This window comes from Vombatus ursinus, unplaced genomic scaffold, assembly GCF_900497805.2.
Source record: "Vombatus ursinus unplaced genomic scaffold, bare-nosed wombat genome assembly UNPS02014489.1, whole genome shotgun sequence".
Taxonomy (NCBI): domain Eukaryota; kingdom Metazoa; phylum Chordata; class Mammalia; order Diprotodontia; family Vombatidae; genus Vombatus; species Vombatus ursinus.
Genome location: NW_020954267.1, coordinates 1 through 23,378, shown reverse-complemented (window position 1 = coordinate 23,378; position 23,378 = coordinate 1). Strand labels below are relative to the sequence as shown.

General features: G+C 39.0%; 1 pseudogene; it reads right to left on the bottom strand.

The window, feature by feature from the left end:
* Positions 1–3,283: 3,283 nt before the first annotated feature.
* Positions 3,284–22,125, bottom strand: LOC114042500 (annotated as a pseudogene).
* Between the last annotated feature and the right edge of the window lie 1,253 nt (positions 22,126–23,378).

Here is a 23,378-nt window from a genome sequence, read left to right as displayed (position 1 = left end):
TTCTGAGAGACCCTGCTAAGGATTCTATTTATTATATCTCTGGTTCTTTCTACTTTTCATAGTTCACAAAGTCTTGGCCTGGTCAATTCTGTCTCTGATACACACCTAAGATCAAGGAAGGATATATATGACAGAGACAGAAACAGTGCAATTATGTGTTTTTAGCTACATGGTTGCTAAGGCAGGGGCAGAGTATCTGCAATGGCCTGTGTGGTTCCAGGAAAGGGGGGACGAAGGGGTCACCAGGAGAACAAGCTACCTGTTGGCTGGTCACTCTGCCAACCACAGAAACACCCCAATGAAACAAAACTCTTAGATGAACAGCAAGAAAGATGACCTTGAATGATAATGAGCAAAGTGTCAGGGGAAACTTGGATACACACACAAAGTACTGGAAGACAAGAGGGACAAAGAGAAGGCCATAGGAGAAAGGAAGGTAGGTGTGGTATTGAAAAGGCAATAACCAAAAACTGGAATCCATAATAAGCTTTGGAGGATGCTTCCTCTCTAGAACTGCAATCCTATGGCTTCTTCCATCAACTTCTGAGATACATCAAAATATGGATTCTTTAACTGGGTCTGAGATCCAAAGGGTTTTATGAATAGATTTCATGTGGTCCGTGCATAGGGATGAAGAAATTAGATTATTTCAATATAATAATTTTCCTTGTTTTTTTCTTGGGTATTTTGTTTCGTGCATTTAAAAACATGATTCTGGGCAACATCCCTCAGCTTCACCAGCTTGCCAAGGAGGTCCATGACAGAAACAAGGTTAAGAAGCTCTGCCCCTAAACGAGTTAAAAAAAAAAGTTTAAGCCAGAGAAGGCTGAAACTTTTTCTTTCATTGGACTTCATTGAGCTGTGTCTGTGGTTAGTGCTAAGAGATCATCAGTTTTGCTATTTTAGCTTCTTGGCACCAGTTCTCTAGCTACTTTGCATACTTCTTAATTTCTCCCATTTTCACAATCAGGAGATTCTATTGTTCTAGGAATATAAAACATAGTATAGTTTGTTTTCATAATACTTACATGCACTAAGACTTCTGGGACATCTTGTATAATGTAAACAAGAAAGGCCCCCATGAATATTGGTTAGTTGTTGTCCTTCTTTCTCAAAGAGGACCAAAATGACATCATTATGCAAGACAGTGTGTCCAGTTGTGACTGATCAGACCAATACCAGCTTGGAATGTTCTACCACATGTTGGGCACAAATAGTCCATGTGAACATTGGGTGGATTCTCTTAAATTTGCATGTCTGGCATTTCATTTGAGCTGCTTCAACTCTGCTTTGCTCATGGAGGACAGCACCTTCTCTGATGAAGGCATGCCATACTGACCAGGCCTGTGCCAGTGTCTCCCATGTCACACAATCAATACCAAAGTTCTTAAGAATAACCTTGAACATTAGCTAGCATTGTGTCATTTTAGGAATATAAGAGCTGGTTGTACATTCTAAGGTTCAACTGACTTCCCTATATTTTGATTACTTCTTGGAGATCTCAGTTCACCGGGCAGGGGCGGGGAGGGGGGCGGGGGATGTGCTGACTCAGTCTCCGGCCTCCTTGGCAATGACCCTAGGAGAAAGTCACCATCGGGTATAAGGTCAGTTCAAGCACTGGTAACTATCTAAACTGGTACCAAAAGAAGCCAGGATGGCCACCTGGGCTCTATTACAAATACAATAAGGTACTCTGGGGTCCCAGCCATGCTCAGTGGCAGTTGTTACACTGACTACACCCTTATTCTCAGTCCTGTGGAGTCTGATGACTCTGCAGACTAACAGTCAGCATAGTAACTGCGCCCCTCCCACAGGGCTCTAATGCTAAACAAACCCTTCCTGGCTGCCTAAGCAGTGAGGCTCAGCTAACCCATCTCCTGCCCTTCACCCCGCCATCTGTGACAGAAGCCTTGCTTCTGGGCTTGTTCACAGGAAGGTTTTTTAGGGCCCTGGTGGACACTGGTTTTGGCTCTACTTTGGCATGCTTGTTCCAGGTATGGAGCACACTGTCATTGTGTTAATTAGAAGTGATGGTTTAAAAACATTAATGGCCTTGATGCTGTGGGATTTTCTCTATCCCTTCCTTCCATATTTGAGGAAAGAGAAATACCTATTTCCTATAAGTGACAGTATAAGAAGGAGGCAGGGTATGTAAAACCCAAGGTACACAAGACATGGTAATCATTGACTATAGTATTACTATGATAAACCCGAAGACTCCAGCTTCTGGGATAAGAACTCACTTTTTGGTAGAGTACTATAGTCACTGACTACTGTGTCTTGCATACCAAACCTATTCCACTGATCCACCAATTTCTTAGCCAATACCAAATAGTTCTGATGATTGCTGCTTTACAATACAATTTAAGATCTGGAACAGCTAGGCCACCTTCCTTGACATTTCTTTTCATTACTTCCCTTGATATTCTGGACCTTTTGTTATTCCAAATGAATTTTATTATTTTTTCTAGCTCTAGAAAATAATTTTTTGGTAGTTTGATTGGTACGGCACTGAATAAGTAAATTAGTTTAGGTACAACTGTCATTTTTATTACATGAGCTCAGTCTACCCATGAGCAACTGATGCTTTTCCAATTACTTAGATCTGACTTTATTTGTGTGAAAAGTGTTTTGTAATTGTGTTCATACAGCTCCTGGGTTTGTTTCAGTAGGTAGACTCCTAATATTTTGTAATGTCTACATTAACTTTAAATGGAATTTCTCTATCTTTTGTTGTTGGGCTTTGTTGGTAATATATAGCAATACTGATGATTTATGTGGGTTTATTTTATAGCCTGCAACTTTGCTAAAGTTGCTAATTGTTTCAAGTAATACTAATACGCTTTTTTTCCTTCTGTTTTGTTTTGTTTCCTCTTTCTTGTGGTTTCTTCTATTGGTTCTAATTCTTCCTTACAACATAATTAATGTGAAAATATGTTTAATAGGAATGTATATGTATAGCCTATATCAGATTGCACACTGTGGGAGGGACGGGGAGAAAAATGTAAAACTCAAAAGCTTATGGAAATGATTGTCGATAAATCAAAACAAACTAATAAAAAATAAAAAAATTAAAAAAAAAGAACTCACTCTTTGACAAAAACTTCTGGGAAAACTGGAAAATCTTGTGGTGGAAACTAAGCATAGGCCAACATCTTATACTACATACAATATAACAGCCCCTTAACCTCAGGATAGCATCAGTGTAGTGGTGGTTGTCCTTTGTGCTCAAAGAGGACCAAAAGGACATCACCAAGTCAGGGTCAAAGTACAGTGTGCCCAACAGCGGCTGATCAGACCAATATGAGCTCAAAAGGCTCTACAACAGGTCAGACACAAATAGTCCATATGAACAGAGGGAGTGGTGCATCAATGCAGGTCTATGTCAAAGGAGCTGTATTGCACAAACATTTCTCCCACTCTCTCCAGTTCCCTTACTATGTCAGTTTAGCACTGTCTCCCATTATCATCATGATAAATCATCTGTGCCACATTCTCTGCCCATCTGCCCATGGGAACAAGGACTCATACATCTCCCTAACTCCTCTTGCTGATACCCTGTACAATTTCTTCTTCCTCTACTATCTAGCAGGACACAGAAGGATTGAGGGAAATAAGGAGGTATTTCTCCCCACTCAGGATACACAGTGTGACCCATGGTTACTGGACATGTTCTGAGCAATAAGGATGCTGTACTTATTTCTCACCTCCTTCTGCTGTGCTTAAGTAAGCACAATCATATCAGTTTTTTTCTCTAGTGTAAGTTCTCTGATGCCTAGTAAGATGTGCCTTCCTCAAGAAGTCCTTCCCACTACAAGGATCTAAGATATCTCCAAAAGCCTCATGATGGAAAATGCTATCCACATCCAAAGAAAGAACTATGGAGTTCGAATGCATCAAAGAATGGTATTTGCTATTTTTCTTCTTCTGTTGTGTTTTGTTTCCTCTTTTCTGGTAGTTCCTCCTATTGGTTCTAATTCTTCCTTACAACATGACTAATGTGAAAATATGTTTGATAGGAATGTATATGTATAGCCTATATCAGACTGCATGCTCTCTTGGGGAGGGAGGTGAGGAGGGAAGGGGAGGAAAATTTAAAACTCAAAAGCTTATGGAAGTGATTGTTGATAAATCAAAATAAATTAATTTAAAAAAAAAGAAGTCCTACTCACATACAGTACATTGATAAGGTTTCTCTCCAGTATGAATTATTTGATGTTGAATAAATTCTGAGTTGTATGGGAAAGCCTTCCCACACTCCTTACATTCAAAACGAATGTTACCAGTATTAATTTACTGATTCACATTATGATGTACCTTTCTCATAAAGGCCTTTCCATATTCACTACATTCATAAGGCTTCTCTCCAGTATGAATTCTCTGATTCACTGTAAGTTTTGACTCACACATGAAGACTTTCCCACACTCACAAGATTTCTCTTCAGTGTGAACTCTCTGGTACACTATAAGTTGTATGTTAATCCTAAAGGACGTTCCACATTCACTACATTCATAAGGTTTCTTTCCAGTATGAATTCTCTGATGCACAGTAAGCCCTGACTTACTTTTGAAGGCCTTCCCACATTCACTACATTCATAAGGTTTTTCTCCAGTATGAATTCTCTGATGCACAGTATGAGTTCCCTTATTCCTGAAGGCCTTTCCACATCCATTACATTCATAAGGTTTCTCTCCTGTATGAATTCTCTGATGCATAGTAAGCTCTGACTTACTCCTAAAGGCCTTTCCACATTCCCTACATTCATAAGGTTTTTCTCCAGTATGAATTCTCTGATGCACTGTAAACCCTGACTTACTCTTGAAGGCACTTCCACATTCACTATATTCATAAGGTTTCTCTCCAGTATGAATTCTCTGATGCACAATATGAGTTCCCTTATTCCTGAAGGTCTTTCCACATCCATTACATTCACAAGGTTTCTCTCCTGTATGAATTCTCTGATGCACAGTAAGCCCTGATTTAATCCTGAAAGCCTTTCCACATTCACTACATTCATAAGGCTTCTCTCCAGTATGAATTCTCTGATGCGCAGTAAGCTCTGACTTAATCCTGAAGGCCTTCCTACATTTATTACATTCATAAGGTTTCTCTCCAGTATGAATTCTCTGATGTTTAGTATGATGTGACTTCTTCCAGAAGGCCTTTCCACATTCACTGCATTCATAAGCTTTCTCTGCAGTATGAATTCTCTGATGCAGTGAAAGTTGTTTCTTAATCCTGAAGGCCTTTCCACATTCACTACATTCATAAGGTTCCTCTCCAACATGAATTATCTGATGTTGAGTAAGATTTGTCTTGCAAGTGAAGGTCTTCCCACATTCATTACATTCAAGAGGTTTATGTCCAGTAAATTTTCTGCTCTCTGAAAGGAAGAGTAAAGAGTTGATTAACCCTGCCTTTTTCCTCCTTTCCCAATGTTTTTAGTTACTTAAGATTTTAGAGCTATTCTCTTGCCTTCCCACTTGAGAATGCTACTCTCACTACTCTTTCACTAAGGATCAATTTAACTTATGTGAAAGTATGATGACTCAAAGGTAACGAATGTAATTGAACTGACATAGGATGAAATTACCAGGAGGGATGAATGAACCCTTAACTCTACTGTAAGTGCCTGACATTTGAATAGAATAAAATTATTCAGAAAAAAACAGATAACTTTGAGAACTTGCAAATATAGCCTTATCCTCGGAGATGAAAATAGGAAGGGAAAAGACTGAACTGAAAAAAAATAGAGAATTGAGTTTAGAGTGAGGTGGAGAAATAGATACACAAAGTAAACTGAATAAAGAAGAACTGAGGGTAAAAATGTGACAATTGTTGCCATAAATTTCCTCTAAAAATTCAACATGCCTACTCTGTAAGGAACTAATTGAAATCTATAATAGTAAAACATACTTGTTTTTGTCAAGAGAAATTATTAATAATTACCTGAAACATTACTCAAAATCTGGTAATCAAAGAAGTAAAAATGAAAACAATTTGGAGGTAGCTATAAATAGAATTCAGATTAGCAAAAATACTTTAAAATTATAAATTTTGGCAATTACATTGAAATAGCTACTTTTTAAAGTTGCTGCTGCTACCATTTTCCTGAAAAGTAAGATAGGAATTTCAGCTAGAGCTACAAAACTGTTCATATTCCTTCACCCAATGGTCCCAGTACTACATCAGCATCCTCAATATGTTATTGAAAACAAACAAAGCACTGTCAGCAAAATTTTCGAAATGCTTTATGAAAGAGCAAAATAATGAAAATCTATAGGTCCAATGATGCGGTTATGGCTAAACAAGTCCTGTCATAGAAACATATTAATGTGCCTTTATAAATATAATTTCAAAGCATAAAAAAAACTAGATGACACATAACATGATAGACTGAAGAAAGGGGAATTAGGATTAAATACTTCAAAAAGTAGCAGCAAAGCAATAAAATCATAAAAACAAAACATTAGAAAATATCAGAAGAGAACTCACAAGCAAAAAGAGCTTAAATACCTTAAGTAATATGCTTCTTTTAAAAGTGAGGCAGGAGAATGCCTGCTTAAGTTAAGAAAATCTTCAATGAACAGAAGAGAAATAACTACCCTATACTGAGGCAACAACTTTCTTTGAGAGTGGAGGTACAATTCAGTAAAGAGACATATTAAAAAAAGTATCTTCTTGAGAAAAAAAATGAAGTTTTGAAGTCACAGCTCCTCTCAACAGACCTAAGAAGCTTTGATAGACCACTTTCTTCAACATCTTACAGAAGCTTTTACCTAAAATGACCAACAGATCACTGTTTTGCAATGACCCATCTGCTTGGTTTTTGTAGTCACCTGGACAGCTGCTTCTTGGAATATCTGGCTCTGGCATCCAAGATGCTTTCTTTCTTTCCAACTGGAAGATGACATCTGGTCTGGAAACTGCAAATCCTGTTCAATGAAAATGAAAAAGTGCTAGGGAGTCATCTCAGAGTTCTATCATAGAACAGATAAATGAAATACTCCTTCCATCTTATAACACCAAGGGTACTATATTAGCTGATTTTGTCTGAGATTTTTTTTTTTCAACCATGCAGGTCTCAATGGGTTGGCTGAAGTGAGTATTGTTTTTTTATTTGTTTGTTTATTTTTATTTTTAGGCAATTGGGGTTAAGTGACTTGTCCAGGGTCACACAGCTGGTCTGAGGCTGGATTTGAACTCAGGTCCTCCTGACTTCAGGGCCGGTGCTCTATCTACTGCACCATCTAGCTGCCCCAGAAGTAGTGTTTTTTCCTTTTCTTGTGAGTGTGAGTGTGAGAGTGTGTGTGTGTGTGTGTGTGTGTGTGTGTGTGTGTGTGTGTGTTGGTAAACTACATTTTTAAAAAGAACATCCATAAAACTTAACAAAAGAATCCAAACGAGTTCAAACCCTCTTTGGGAAAAAAGTAGGTATGCCAGGAAGACCTCAAGGACAGTACAAAGCACCAATGAAGGATATTCTATATTATGGTACAAGGGATTACTGAGTAGGGCTTAGGAAAAAACTAGTTCAATTGACTCACTCCCTGTTTAGAAAATGGGAACACTGTGTATGATGATGAAACCTACATTGAGATTAAAAAGAACATCTTGGATTTGAAGTAACAGAGAGGGGAAGAAACATTCTCAAGGATAACAAATCAAGACATCAATTTCCAGGCATAGGCCTTTTCCCTAGAAACAGGTAGCATCAGTAATCTGTCCCCTGGCTACAAAAGGATTACAAATAGTTTCCTTTTGTATGCCAAAAACAACTGTTAAAATCTTGAAAGTTGTCACAGTATATATTAAGACTTCAAAGGGGTAGTTATTCTTACCAAAAAGACCAAGTTCCTATAGTTCTCCAGCATCACATCCTTGTACAACTTTTTCTGAAATGGGTTCAGTTGTACCCACTCCTCCCGAGTGAATTCCACAGCCACATCCTTGAATGTCACTGATTCCTGAAACACCAGAAACATGTGTGCTTATTCACCTATATCTCTAATTGCTATGAAGTTCAAATGTAAACTGCTTGCCAGCAGGGTGAGGGAATTGAGGGCAAGAGGACGGCAAATGGTACAGGGAATAGAGGCAACTGAGTCAACCACACGGATTCCATCTTATGATTCAATTCTGGAGGCAGCTCAGTTCTCTTTCCATTCAATTACGGATCCAGTCCAACTTCTGCCTCGTGTGAAAAATTTATTCAATTGTGGGAACTGGGAGAAAACCTTACTGCATTGTTTGAATCTAGCCCTGTGTGGCTGGGAAACTAGACCACCTCTACCTGCTATTTAGAGACCCTTAACTAAGGACCGAGGTTATGCTGACCAGAAACCCAGTCAGATCCAAAGAGACTGATGGAGTTTTTCTCACAATTCTACATCTCAAGCAACCCATTTGTCTGATCTGAAAACTGACTCCATACTGAATGATTAGTTATTGTTTCCATGTTCCTTTGATTGTATACAGACACTTGGGGGGAACGCGACACTTCGTATTCTGAATCTAGGGAAGTGAATCTGGAAAATTCCCCCATCCCCTTCCCAACATGGAAAGTCCCCAATCTTTCCTCCAATAAGAAATCAGACTACCGAATACTGTATTATTTGATTATAACTAATTGGTCTTGTTTGACTGTTTTTAATGTATAAAAGTACAACTCTCCCTGTATTCGGCATCCAACCCTAAGTTGAGGAAGGGGCCTAGTCCCAGTTTGTTGTGCAATTGCCACGCACTGCTCAATAAACTGATATGCTCCAAAGATTGAACCTTTGTTTCCTCAGTCATTTCACCTTTCACTTGTCACAAGGGATTGTTTCATTTATTTGTTTGTATCCCAGTACAGTGTCTGGTATACAGCAGGTGAAGAGGTCTAGAGGTTTTGGGGTGCTCAAACGGATCCCAAGATTGCGGCTCCAGGACCTGCCTGAAAGAATTCAACTCAAATCTTCTTCCAGCCAGAGAAAAAGTTTATTAGAGATAAAACATATAGGCCAGACTCCCAAGGAACCCGAAGATTAGTAACGCCCGTAGGGACGAGTGGGCATGAGAGTCTCAGCCTTTTGGGCATGAGAAATTGTCAGCATCTGAATGGGGGCCAAGGTGGATCTTTTATACACTAAAGTAACTTTGGGTGGCCAGAGGAAGGGGGGCGTGATTGGGAAAAGGGTCTAGGTGTGAATTCCATTTGGAAGGTCTGAGAGACTGAATAGACAATGGGAATAGATAATGAAGGGAACTGTAAGGTAGAAGTTTGATTTCAAAGGGAGATAAAGAAGGTAGATAAGGAACTTAAAAGTTTAATGGTGTTCAGACAAAGGGAGCCAGATTCTTTTTAGGGCTAGGGAGGAAAGGTGCAACTGAATAAGATCAAAAGGCGAGGCTAAGGCTTTGGAAGGGAGATAAGGGGAGTCTGTAAGGAATCTAAAAGTTTAAGGGTCTTCTGGGGTCTGTAAACAAAAGGGAGCCAAATTCCTTTTGGAGAAAAGGGGCAAAGGTCTCAGCTTCTGAAACTGAATGATGGGCGCATAACCCCGTCAGCAGGTACTTAAGAATTCCTCTCCCAGAAAGAAATGATAAATAGAAGTATGTATAAAATGATTTTACACACACACACACACACACACACACACACACACACACACACACACACACTGTCAGACAGACAGACAATTGTATCTAATGGTAGCCACCTCTATGGTTGAGGGGAGAAGGGAGAAGAAATTTACATGATAATTTTATTATATATTTAAAAGGAATAGCAAGCTGTAGATAACAGATTTGCAGTTTCATATGTGATAATCTTTTAAGATCAACTGAGCCCCAATAAGGGCCAAAAACCTGAATTAATCTTTTCTTTCTGAGTGAGCCAAGAATGCCCCTTCCTATGTTAACAGCTAAAGCTGACCAAGAGCATTTTTATGTTTATGACCACTAAGGGGCCTTTAACCCAGACACTACCTTGATGGTGGTAAAGGAAAGACAGATACCCTGGATCTGACATTTGCCTATCTTATTTAAATTTCCTTTCTCATACTCTGGTGAAACAAATGGAGATCATAAACTGAGTAACACAAACATCTTGAGTCAGGGTTTAAATGTCCTCCAAAAATTGCTTGATTCAGTCAGAGTTAAACCTCTGTCTCCATGTAACATGTTACATGCTGCTAACTTAAGGGAATAAAACAATATGAATTTATTTATCACCTAGCTTGTTGTCTCTTTAACCAACTTTCAGGTTGACATATGCAATCATCTTTTTTTTTTTTTATCATACTATGTACTGGAAATGCTTGTTTTATTCTAGAAATTAAAATTAGATGATTAAAAGTTTTTTCAAAAGTATTCTTCTCTGATTAGTTTGTAAGCTCCTTAAGGGGAGGAGCTATTATTGCCATGTTTTGTATCTTTAGCACTTAGCACAGTGCCTGCCACTTTGCAGGCACTTAATAAATGTTTATTGTTATAAACAGTTCCAATGACATCAATTTTAAATGTGTCAGGTTTTTCTGCCTTTTTTTTTTTTTTGCACTGTGTACCCATGGCTCCTACTTCTATCTTCTAAGCTGAAGGAGTAATATGGCTAATCTATTTCTACTTGCTAAAATAAACAATGAAAACTAAATAGCTGAAGATAGCTATCATGATGTCCTAAGTCTTCTCTTCCAGGCTAAACAGGCCCAGTCCCTTTAACCAATCAGCCTGATCCCTTCACAAGTGAGACAGTTCCCTTCCTCTTTACATCCAATCACTGTGCTTTCTGAAATGTGGTACTCTGAAATGAACACGATTATGTCAATGCTCCTAGGACCCTGAGAGCAAGGACAAGAATGGGGAACTACAATCTCCTGTCTATAACAGCACGTGAACAATTTTTTGCTGCCAAAAAGGGTGTTAAAGGACTATTATTTTCCAATTCATATATTTCAAGCTGGAAGAGACATTAGAATCCAGTTTTCTCATTTTACAAATTAGGGAAGTGAGGCCCAGAGAGGGAAAGTGACTTGCTTAAGGTCAAAATGGGAGTAAATGGTGGCTCTACACTTTGAGCGCAAGTCCCCCTGGCTTCAAATCCAGGGCTATTCTCACTGTACCATGTTGCCATTCCTTTTCCAGATAAGTAGACCAAGGCCACAACTGAATTTTTATACAAAAACATTCATAAGAGCACTCTTTGGGGCAACAAAGAAACATGAATTCTCACCAATAAAGAATAACTAGAAAAAAATGGCATATGAATAACAGTGTCATTTATGTAGTTAAAAATGACAAAAGGGAGGAAATCTGAGAATCACTAGAAGACATGCATTAACTGACAGTGTAAAATAAGAAGACCCAACAGAAGATAATACAAAAAAACTACAAATATATAATTTTAAAAAAGAGGGGCAGCTAGGCGGCGCAGTGGATAGAGCACTGGCCCTGGATTCAGGAGGACCTGAGTTCAAAATCAGCCTCAGACACATAACATTTACTAGCTGTGTGACCCTGGGCAAGTCACTTAACCCCACTGCCTAACAAAAAACAAAAACAAAACAAAAAAAAGAAAAGAAAAAGATCCTGAACTATGTCTGACTGACAAAAAAATAGTTCATGTGAACATTTGAGGTAGATTCTCTAAATTTGCACATCTCACATTTCTTTTGAGCTACTTCAATTCTGCTTTGCTCATGGAGCACAGAACCTTCTCTGATGAGGGCATGCTATGCTGGGCAGCGCCAGAGTCTTTCATGTCACATAATCAATTCCAAAGTCCTTTTTTTTCTTTTGATTAGGCAGTTGGGGTTCAGTGACTTGCCCAGGGTCACACAGCTAGTACGTGTCAAGTGTTTGGTCTGAAGCTGGATTTGAACTCAGGTCCTCCTGACTTCAGGGCCAGTGCTCTATCCACTGAGCCACCTAGCTGTGCTTTTTTTTTTTTTTGGCTAGAAAATGGGGTTAAGTGACTTGCCCAGGGTCACACAGCTAGTAAGTGTTATGTGTCTGAGGCTGGATTTGAACTCACATCCTCCTGAATCCAGGGCTGGTGCTCTATCCACTGTGCCACCTAGCTGCCCCCCAAAGTTCTTAAGAGAGAGACCTTGAGAGTGTCCTTGTATTGCTTCTTCTGACAAGGTGAGCAACTGCCCTGTGTGAGTTCTTCATAAAAGTCTTTTTGGCAAGCATACGTTTGGCATACAAACAACATAGCCAGTCCATCAGAGTTATGCTCTCTGCGGTAAAGTTTGAATGCTTAACAGTTTAGTTCGAGAAAGGACTTCAGTGTTTCATATATCTCATCCTGCCAAATGATCTTCAGAATCTTCCTAACGCAATTCAAATGGAAGCAAATCAGTTTCCTGGCATGGTATTAGCATACTGCCGAGGTTTCACAGACATACAATGAGGTCAGCGCAACAGCTGTGCCAACCTTCAGTCTGGTAATCTATTACCTCTTTTCTGCCATACTTTCCTTTAGAACCTCCAAACACTGAGCTAGCTCTGACAATGCATGCATCAATCTCTTTATCAACATGTACATCCCTAGAAAGCATACTGCCAAGGTAAGTGAATTTATCCACAGCATTCAAAACTTCTCCATTTGCTGTAATGAAGGTTCCACATATGCATGGTGTGGTGCTGGCTGATGGAACACCTGTGTTTTTGGTATTAATTGTTAGACCAAAATTAACACAAGCAGCAGAGAATCAATCCATACTTTGCTGCATCTCATCTTCAAAGGCTACATTGAGAGCACAATACTCTGCAAACAGAAAATCATGCACCAACATTCCCTCCACTTTGGTCTTGACTTGCAGCCCTTTCAAGTTGAAGAATTTACCATCAATGTAGTAGTTGAACTTGATACCTTGTTATTATTATTATGTATTATATTATATGCCATGGCATATAATAGAGCTTCATAAATGTCTGCTGACTATTGATCTTCTGAATTTCATGTCCAATTAATTGATGTGGTTGTTTTCTTCTCTTTTATCGGTAAGTGCATAAGGCACTCATGCTGGTAAAGCTGAAAATTAGCAGAGCCACTATAGGAAGCAATTCAGAATGATGGCAGAAAACTACTCAAGGGTGTATATTCTTTGACCTAGCCAAAGCAACAACTACGTCTATACTCCCAAAGAGATCAAAAACAAAAAATGGAAAAGGACTCAAAAGGACAAGAATGTTTCTAACGATTCTTTCTGTTACAGTAAAGGGATACCCATCAACTGAGAACATCTGATCATTTCATCAAAAAGAATATTATTGTGCCAAAAGAAATTATGAAAAGAGCAGTTTCAAAGAAAATAGGAAGACTTATATAAAGCAATGAAGGAGGAAAATAGTAGAACTATGAAAACAATTTACAAATGACAATACCATTCAATGATCAGTCATCACTCTAGAAAACTGATGATGAAACATGCTACCCATCTTCTGACAGAAAAGTGGAGACAAATTTGTGAATTTATTTTATATGACTATGCTTACTGGCTATAAATGCATTGTGTTTTTCTTTCTTTACTGGAGGTACAAAGGGAGGGTAGGATTTAAGAGGCAGAGAACTAGATATAATGTTGTCAGAAAGAGAACAGAAGGAAGTTCAAAAAGAAAAGAGGACAGCTTTGAAAGTCACATGTGGAATTTATTAGAAGTAAACAAGAAAGCATCTACAACCAAACATCAAAGAAACATGTAATTTAGACAGAAGCCCAACAAGAATTACCCCAAAAAAAGCTAAAGAAAATGTTTTCAAATGAGCAAGAAATTTTTTTAATCAAATATGACTAGCAGAGAAAAAACTGGGGAAAGAAATGAGGGCAATACATGAAAATTATGAAAACAGAATTACAGCTTGGTAAAAGAAACACAAAAATAAAATGAAGAAAATAATTCATTAAAAATCAGAATTGGCCAAGTGGTAAAAGAGGGACAAAACCCAAGTGAAGAAAAGAACTGATTAAAAATTAAAATTGACCAAGTGGAAGCAAATAACTCCATGAGATATCAAGAAATAATAAAGTCAAAAGACTGAAGAAAGAATGGAAGAAAATGTGAAATATCTCATCAGGAAAGTGACCTGGAAAGCAGATGGAGGCAAGATAATTTAAGAATGATTGGACTACCTGAAAGTCATGATCAAAAATAGAGCCTAGATGTTATATTTTAAGAAATCATTAAGAAAAACTGACCAGATATCTTGGAATAAGACAGCAAAGTAGGAAGGGAAAGAATCTACCAATCACCTCCAGAAAGTGTTGCCACAATAAAAACTCTCAGGAATCCTATAGCCAAATGCCTGATCTCCCAGGTCAGACAGAGAATAACACAAGCAGCCAGAGACAGACTATTCAGTAGTAAGAAGCAAAGAAAAAGAAAGAAAAGAAAAAAGAAAAAAAATCTTCTGAGGAACAGGGTTAAAAAAGAAAACAGAGAAGGACAATCAGAAGAAAGTAAGATGGAGAAATCAACACAGTAATCATAAATGTAAACATAAATAGAATGAATTGACATATAAAACGGAAGTGGAAAGCAGAATGAATCAGAAACCAGAATCCAACAATATGTTCTTCACAAAAAACATATCTGAAAAAAGAAAATTACAGACAGAGTTAAAATAAGGGACAGGAGCAGAAGTTGTTATGCTTCAGCTGAAATAAAAAAGGGAGGTGTAGCAATCATGATCTGAGACAATGCAAAAGCAAAAATAGATCTAATTAAAGGAGATACAGGGATACATCTTGTTAAAAGGTACCATAGACAACGAAGTCGTAAAGTACTAAAAATATATGCAGCAAATGGCATGGCATCCAAAACTTTAAAGCAAAAGTAAAATGAGTTACAAGAAGAATTGGACAGCCAAACTATACCAGTAAGGGACCTCAACTTTCCCTTCTCAGAACTAGATAAATCTAACCATAAAATAGTTAAGAAAGAAGTTAAGGAGATGAATAACTTTTAGAAAAATAAGCTATGACAGATAGACCTCTGAAGAAAACTAAATGGGAACAGAAAGGAATATACCCTTTTCTCCACTGTGCATGGCACCTTCACAAAAATTCGTGATATGTTAGTGCACAAAAACCTCACAAACATGGTGAAGCAGAAATAATAAGTGCATACTTTACCAACCATAATACATTGAAAATCACATTCAATACAGGGCCTTTGAAGCACAGATTAAAATTAATTGAAAATTAAATAACCTAAGCCCAAAGAACGTGGGGGTCATAGAACAAATCATATAATCCATACTTTTGTTAATAACAGTAACAATGAGACAACATGCCAAAATTTGTAGGATGCGGCCAAAGCAGTATTTATAGAAAGATGTATATCTGTAAACTCTTGCACCAATGAAAGAGAGAAAGAGGAAATCAATAAATTGAGTGTGTAACTAAAAAAAACCAAAAACTGAAAAAACAACCAATTAAAAACCACCCTTAAACATAAAAACAGAAGTCTTGAAAACAAAAGGAGAAATTAACAAAATTGAAAGTATAAAAGCCACTGAACTAGTTAATAAAAATTGGTTTAATGAAAAACCAATAAAGTAGATAAAACAGTTGTTTGCATTTAAAAAGGAAAAAAAAAGCAAGTCACCGATATCAAAATGAAAAGACTGAATACATCATTAATAAAGATGAAATTAAAGCAATTATTACGAGCTACTTTGCCCAAATATATGCCAATAAAAAGGATGCTCTAAGTACAATGTATGAATTTTTACCAAAAAAAACAAAAACAAAAACCTGCCCAAATTAACAAAAGAAATAGAATACTTAAATAACCCTATCTTAGAAAATAGAACTGACTAATCCATAAAGAAACACCTAAGAAAAAATCCCCAGGACCAAATTGCTTTTCAAGTGAATTCTACCAAACTTCCAAAGAACAATTAATTCCAATACTATATAAACTATCTGAAAAATTGGGTAAAGAAGGACTCCTATCAAATTCCTTCTATGACCCAAATATGACTTTATGACTTTGCTAACTAAACCAAGGAGAGCAAAAACAGAGAACGAAAGCAACAAACCAATTTCCCTAATGAAGACTGAGGCAAAAATTTTAAACAAAGTACTAGTAGGAGATTACAGCAACACAGCATATAGATCATATACTATAACCAGACTGTACTTACACAAGGAATGCAGGGCTTATTTAACATCAGGAAAACTATAAGCATAATTGATAATGTCAGTACCCAAATTAACAAAAGTCATATGTTGAAATCAATAAATGCAGAAAAAGCTTTTGACAAAATACAATACCCATTCCCATTAAAAACACCAGAAAACATAGGAATAAATGTAACTTTTCTTAAAATGACAAATAGCATTTATCTAAAATAAAAAACAAGCATGATCTGTAATGAGGATAAACTAGAAACCTTCCCAAGAACATCTGGGTGAAGCAAGGGTGGTCATTATCAACTTTTATTCAATCTTGATCTAAAAATGGAAAATGAAGGAATAACAATAACAAGTAAAAAAGAAAACAACCATCACTGTAGAGGATGAGAAGTCTAGAGAACTGAAAAACTAGCTGAAACAATAAAGAACTTCATCAATTAGAGGATATAAAATAAGCTCATGCAATCCGTCATATTGTGAAAGAACAGACAAAAAGAGGAAAAAGAAAAGAAAAATAAAGTAAAAAAAAATGCTTCAATTCACATTCAGACACCATCAGTTCTCTCTCTGGAGATGGGTAGCATTTTTCATCCTAAGTCCTTCAGAGTTATCTTGGATCATTGTATTGCTGAGAATGACTAAGTCATTCATGGCTGATTATCTTACAATATTGCTGTCAGTTTGTACACAGTACATTTCACTCTGTATCAGCTCATGTAAGTCTTTCCGGTTTTCCCGAGAGCATCCTGCTCATCATTTCTTATAGCACGATAGTATTCTATCATAATCTCCTATTACATATCACAAAATTTGTTTAGCCATTGCCCAAATGATGTGCATCCCCTCAATTTACAACTCTCTGCCACCAGAAAAGAGCTACCATAAAATATTTTTGTCCATATAGGTCCTTTTCCTTTTTGTTTTTTATCTCTGTTGGGATACAGACCTAGTAGCAGTATTTCCAGGTCAAAGGGTATGCATGGTTTTATATCTCTTTGGGATAGTTCCAAACTGCTCTGCAGAATGGTGCAGTCAGTTCAAAACACCAACAAAGCATTAACATGCCACTTTTCCCACATCCCCTCCAACATTTCTCATTTTCTTTTTCTGTCCCATTAGCTAATCTACTTGGGATGAGGCAGTACCTCAAAGTTGTTTCAATTTGCATTTCTCCAATCAATAGTGAATTTTTAAAAAATAAGTCTATAGATAGATTATAGGTAGATATTATTACTTCATTTGAAAACTTCATATCTTTTGATCATTTATAAGCTGGGGAGTGACTCTTATTTTCATAAATTTGACTCAGTTTGAGAAATAAGGCCTTTAATGAAGGGCAGCTAGGTGGCGCAGTGGATAGAGCACTGGCCCTGAAGTCAGGAGGACCTGAGTTTAAATCCAGCCTCACACCAAACACTTGACATGTACTAGCTGTGTGACCTTGGGCAAGTCACTTAACCCCAATTGCCTTACCAAAATAAATAAATAAATAAATAAATAAGGCCTTTAATGAAAGAAATTTGCTTCAAAAATTTTTTCAGTTACTATTGCTAAATGTATTTCCCTCCATCCTATTCCCCCCAGTTTATTCTATTCTCTCTCCTTTCACCCATCCCTCCTCAAAAGTGCTTTTCTTCTGACAACCCCATTCCCCAAACTGTCCTCCTTTCTATTATGCTCCCCCTTCTCTTATCCTCTTCCCTTCCTACTTTCCTGTAGAGTGAGATTTCTACACCCAATTGTGTATGTCATTCCCTCTTTGAGCCAATTCTGATGAGAGTAAGGTTCACACACACGCCTCCACTTCCCCTCTACTATGAAAGCTTTCTCTTGCCTCTTTTATATAATTTACCCCATTCTATCTCCCCATAACCCTTTCTCCCAGTATATTACTTTCTCACCCTTTAATTTTATTTTTTTTTAGATATCATCCCTTCATATTCAACTCACACCTGTGCCCCCCATTTAAATATACTCCTTCTAATTGCACTAATAATGAGAATGTTCTTATGAGTTACAAGTATCATCTTCCCACACAGGAGTGTAAACAGTTTGGCTTTATTAAGTCCCTTATGATTTCCCTTTCCTTTTAACCTTTTTATACTTTTCTTGAGTCTACATTTGAAAGTCAAATTTTCTATTCAGCTCTGGTCTTTTCATCAAGAATGCTTTAAAGTCCTCTATTTCACTAAATGACCATTTTTTTCCCTGAAGATTATACACACTTTTGCTGGATAAGTGATTCTTGGTTTTAATCCCAGCTAGTTTGCCCTCTGGAATATCATATTCTAAGCCATCTGATCCTTTAATGTAGATGCTGATAAATCTTGTCTTATTGTGACTGTAACTCTACGATACTAAATTGTTTCTTTTTGGCTGCTTACAATATTTTCTCATTGATTTGACTGAGCTCTAGAACTTGGCTATAATATTCCTAGGAGTTTTCATTTTAGGATCTCTTTCAGGAAGTGATTGCTGGTTTCTTTCAATTTCTAGTTTACGCTCTTTCTAGGAAAAAAAAGGCAGTTTTCCTTGATAATTTCTTGAAAGATGATGTCTAGGCTTTTTAGATCATGGCCTTCAGGCAGTCCAATAATTTTAAAATTATCTCTAGTGGATCTGTTTTCTAGGTCAGTTGTTTTTACAGTGAGATATTTCACACTGCCTCCTATTTTTTCATTCTTTTGGTTTTGTTTTATTGTTTCTTGATTTCTCATAAAGACTTTAGTTTCCATTTGCTCAATTCTAGTTTTTAAGGAATTATTTTCTTCAGTGAACTTTTGTACCTCCTTTTCCACTTGGGCAATTCTACTTTTTAATGAGTTCTTTGCTTCAGTGAATTGTCATGCCTCTTTTTCCATTTGGCCTAATCTGCCTTTTCAAGGTGTTATTTTCTTCAGTATTTTTTTTGTTCTCCTTTACCAAGCTGTTGACTCATTTTTCATGATTTTCTTGCATCACTCTCATTTCTCTTCCCAATGTTTCCTCTACTTCTCTCACTTGCTTTTCAAAATTCTTTTTGAGCTCTTTCATTGCCTGAGACCAATTCACATTTTTCTTGTAGACTTCAGATGTAGGAGCTTTGACTTTGTTATCTTCTTCTGAGTGTGTGTTTTGACACTCCTTATCACCACAGAAATTTACTATGGTCAGAATTTTTTTTTTCTGTTGTTTGCACATTTCCCCAGTCTATTACTTGACTTTTTAATCTTTGTTAAAGTGGGGCTCCGTTTCCGGTAAGGAGGGCGCACTATACGAAGCTTCAGGGGTTTTGTGCAGCTGTTTATATTTCTAGGGACCCGTAAGTTTTCAGTTCTTCCAAGGTGGTATGATCTAAGGACAGGTGTGTTTACTACTCTCCTGGCCTGTGCTCTGGTCTGTGAGTGGCCACAAGCACTCATTTTTGTCCTGAAACTATGAAAAGGGTTCTAGTTCCATTGTGGCTGTAAGCTCTGGTGTGCTAGGGCTCCTCCTTGCCCTTGGACTACCACCAAGGACTGCAACCCAGATCTGAGTATGGGCAAACCAAAGGAATCCTGCCTCACTGCTAGCAAAGAGACCCCTGTAATCTCCTTCTGACTAGCTGTTCAAACCCCTTACCCTCTGTGGGCTGAGAACTCCTGAAGCAGTCACTGCTGCTACTGATTCTGTGGCTCCCAAGGCCTGCTCCTGGTTGGCTGGAACCTGTCTGCACTGGCACAACCGACACTGGACTGTATTGCTTTCTTGCCCTATTGCAACAAATCTTTCCTGATGCCCTTCTAATTTGTCTTGGGCTAGAACATTATTTCACTGTCTTTCTGTAGATTCTGCTGCTCTAGAATTTGTTTAGAATCATTATTTAAAGGTTTTTGGAGGGATCTGGAGGAGGGCTCAGGCGAGCCCCTGACTTTACTTCACCATCTTGGCACCACGCTCCTCTATTACATTAAATAGTTTTTGTACAAATAGAACAAACATTGCCAAAATCAGAAGGAAAGCAAGAAATTGGGGAAAATTTTTATAGACAGTTTCTCAGATAAAGGTCTTATATCTAAAATATATAAAGAACTTAGTCAAATCTATAAGAATAGAAATCGTTCCTCAATTGATAAACGGTCAAAGGATATGAACAAGCAGTTTTCTCACGAAGAAATCAAAACAATTTAGTTATATGAAAAAATGCTCTAAATCATAACTGATTAGAGAAATGAAAATTAAAATAACCTTGAGATATCATTTTACACTTATCAGATTGGCTAAAATGAATGAAGGGGAAAGCAACAAATGTTGGAGGGAATGTGGAAAAATTGGGACACTAATTCATAGTTGGTTGAATTGTCAACTGATTCAACTATTTTGCAGAGCAATCTGGAATTATGCCCAAAGGATTATTAAACTACCTATACCTCTGATCCAGCAATACCAATACTAGGCCTATTTCCAAAGATGACTAAGGAAAGAAGAAAAGAACTTCTAAAATGCTTACAGCAGTTCTTTGTGGTAGCAGAGAATGGGAAATTGCAGGGATGCCCATCAATTGGGGAATGGCTGAACAAGTTGTGGTATATAATTGTGATGGAATAAGAAATGATGAGCATAATGATATTAGAAAGACATGTAAAAACTTGCACAAAACAATTTAAAGTGAAACGAGTAGAATCAAGAAAACATTGTATACAATAACAGTAATAATTGTTTTAAGAACAACTTTGAGTGAATAAGCTATTTTGACTACTATAAATACCCAAATTAACGATGAAGGACACATGAAGATGTATCTGCATCCAGAGAAAAAACTTATAAGTAAAAGTAATTATAGAATAATTTTACATACACACACACACATACACATACACGTATATATACAGACACACGTATACATCCATACACCTATTTGTGTCTCATGGTAGCCATGGTGGGGGGGAGAGGAAAAAAGAGAAGAAAAAAAATTTACATGGTAACTTTGTTATATATTTAAAAGGAATACCAAGTAATGGATAATAGATATGTAATTTTACATGCAACTATTGTTTTTTTATCATATTATGTTAAGAAAATACTTGTTTTATTTATTCCATAAATTATAAAGAAAATCAATAAATATAAAAAGTGAGAACTAGGAGAAGACAGGGCACAGTAGCAATAATGAAAGACTTAAGTACTCTGATGAATATAGTAATCCATGAAAATTCCAAAGGACTAATTATAAAAAATGAAGAGAAAATTGATGAATTTTGAGGGACAACTGAAGCATATTCTTTGTCACTTTCATTTTTTTACACTTTTTTTTGGACCAGGGCCAATATGGAAATGTTTTGCATTACTTCACATGCATAATGGTCATAAAGGTCTGTTGTTTGCCTTCTCAATGGGTTGGGGAAGGACTGGAAAGTGGGAAAGAATTTGGAACTCAAAATTATTTTTTTGTGTGTGGAGAGGATAAATTGGTGTCTGTGGTATCTTGTAGCTATAAATATATGATTCTCTGATGCCCATAATTCCTAGTGTTACAGCACAGGATAAAGAAACTCACCTCACAGTCTCTGGCCTGAGACACTATCTCAGGGAAGCAGCAAGTGGCACTCACCTTCCCGGGCCTGGCTGTCAAGGCAGGAGCCATTCCCTCTTCCTCCAGGCTGTCCTCCTGGGGCAGAGCAGAGGCCACCGAAGGTAGAGCTGGGAAGGAAAGGAGAAACAGGAGAATGAGGGGTCACACTGGGGGTCTGCCCTGCTCAGACTAGACATTCCCACTACTGCACTGAGGGGAGATCAGGGAGGGGGCCAGAAGGAAGCGGTCATTTAGGGGGCTGTCTTGGCGCCAGCATCTCTTTAGAGACAAACTGGAAGACAGACAGATGACCCTTTCAGCAGGGGGAGGGCACGGGGCCCCAGCAGCATCGGGGAAGGCTTCCCGGAGGAGGGGCTGCCCAGGAGGATGCTGGGAGGAGAAGATGAGGCCACGGGAAGTCCGAACCGAGGACCAGACAGGCACACATGGGGAGCACATTCCCCGGGACTCCGGGCAGAGCGGAAGGCCTGAGGCCTGGAGGGGCAGGCCCTGCCCGGGGTCACGGGATGCGGGCGTGACTGAAGGAGGATTAGAATCCGCCCCCAGGCTCCGCCTCTGCCTGGGCGGCCTCCAACCCCCGCTTTCACCCCACGCACGGGCCGCCCCCAGACACCTGGGAGCCCCTCGGGGGCATCCTTCCTCCTCTGGCGGACGCTCCTCCCGTTCTCCTTGTGCTCCCCAATCAGCCCCCGGTGCTCCGACCCCGCCGCACCCCGCAGCCGGCTCCCCCTGGGCCTGGCCCCGCTCTCGGCCCCGGCTCACCCCGTCACACTTCAGCTCAGGATAGAGAAGGTGAAGCGGGAACCAGCAAGCAAGGAAAAGGCGGAGAGAAAAGGAAGCGGAAGTGTCATAGTCAGACGGAAGTCTAATCCTCCCGCCCTTAAGCTTGGAAAAAAAATGCCCGAGGGGAGCACGGCCTTCTGGGAATCGTAGTCTGGAGGATGAGGCGCCTTCTGGGCATGCCTGGAGGTCGGCCCCGCCCCGGCCCGGAATACGGTCCTACCTTCCTGCCTGCCCCGCCCCTCCCCTCCTTTCCTGCCAGGAGCCCCGCCCCTCCGCTCCTCCCCTTACCTCCTGCGAGGTCTTCACAGCCCCAGAGCCCACGAAGAGTTACCAGGCGTGGGGTCCCAGACCTCGAGGGGTCTTGGGACTCCTACGAGGCTAGTGCAGCCCGCAGTCTCTCCTAGTCCAGCAGCCAGTCACCACGGGCCGCGGCTCTAATGAAATGCTTTCTGTGCGCCTGCATCTTCCCGCAGGAAGTGACGCAAACACGCAAGAAAGCCACGGCTCTGAGGAGGGAAACCAGGGGCTGGGGCTGGATGCCAGGAGCGCTGGCTCAGCCCCCTGGGGTTTCCAGGAGGAGTAGGACACGAGTGGGCCCGGGGCAGCAGGAGAGGTCAAGGGGGCGCCGGCCAGGGCAAGGCAGTGCTCCTTTGTGTCTGGTTCCTCCGTCAAGGAGACTGACCCGAGGGAAACCAGGAGACATGGAGAGCGTGTAGCTGTGCCTGGGGAATGCCCGTCGTCTGGTGGATGGGCTCAGTAAGACTAAGAGCTAACGTTTAGGGGGAGCTTCCTGTGTTCCAGGCACGGCTGAGTACTTTACAAGGACTGTCTCATCTGCTCCTCACACCAAACATGGGAAGCAGGTGCTGTTATAGACCCTCTTTTATAGATGTGGAAACTAGGGTGAAGTGACTTG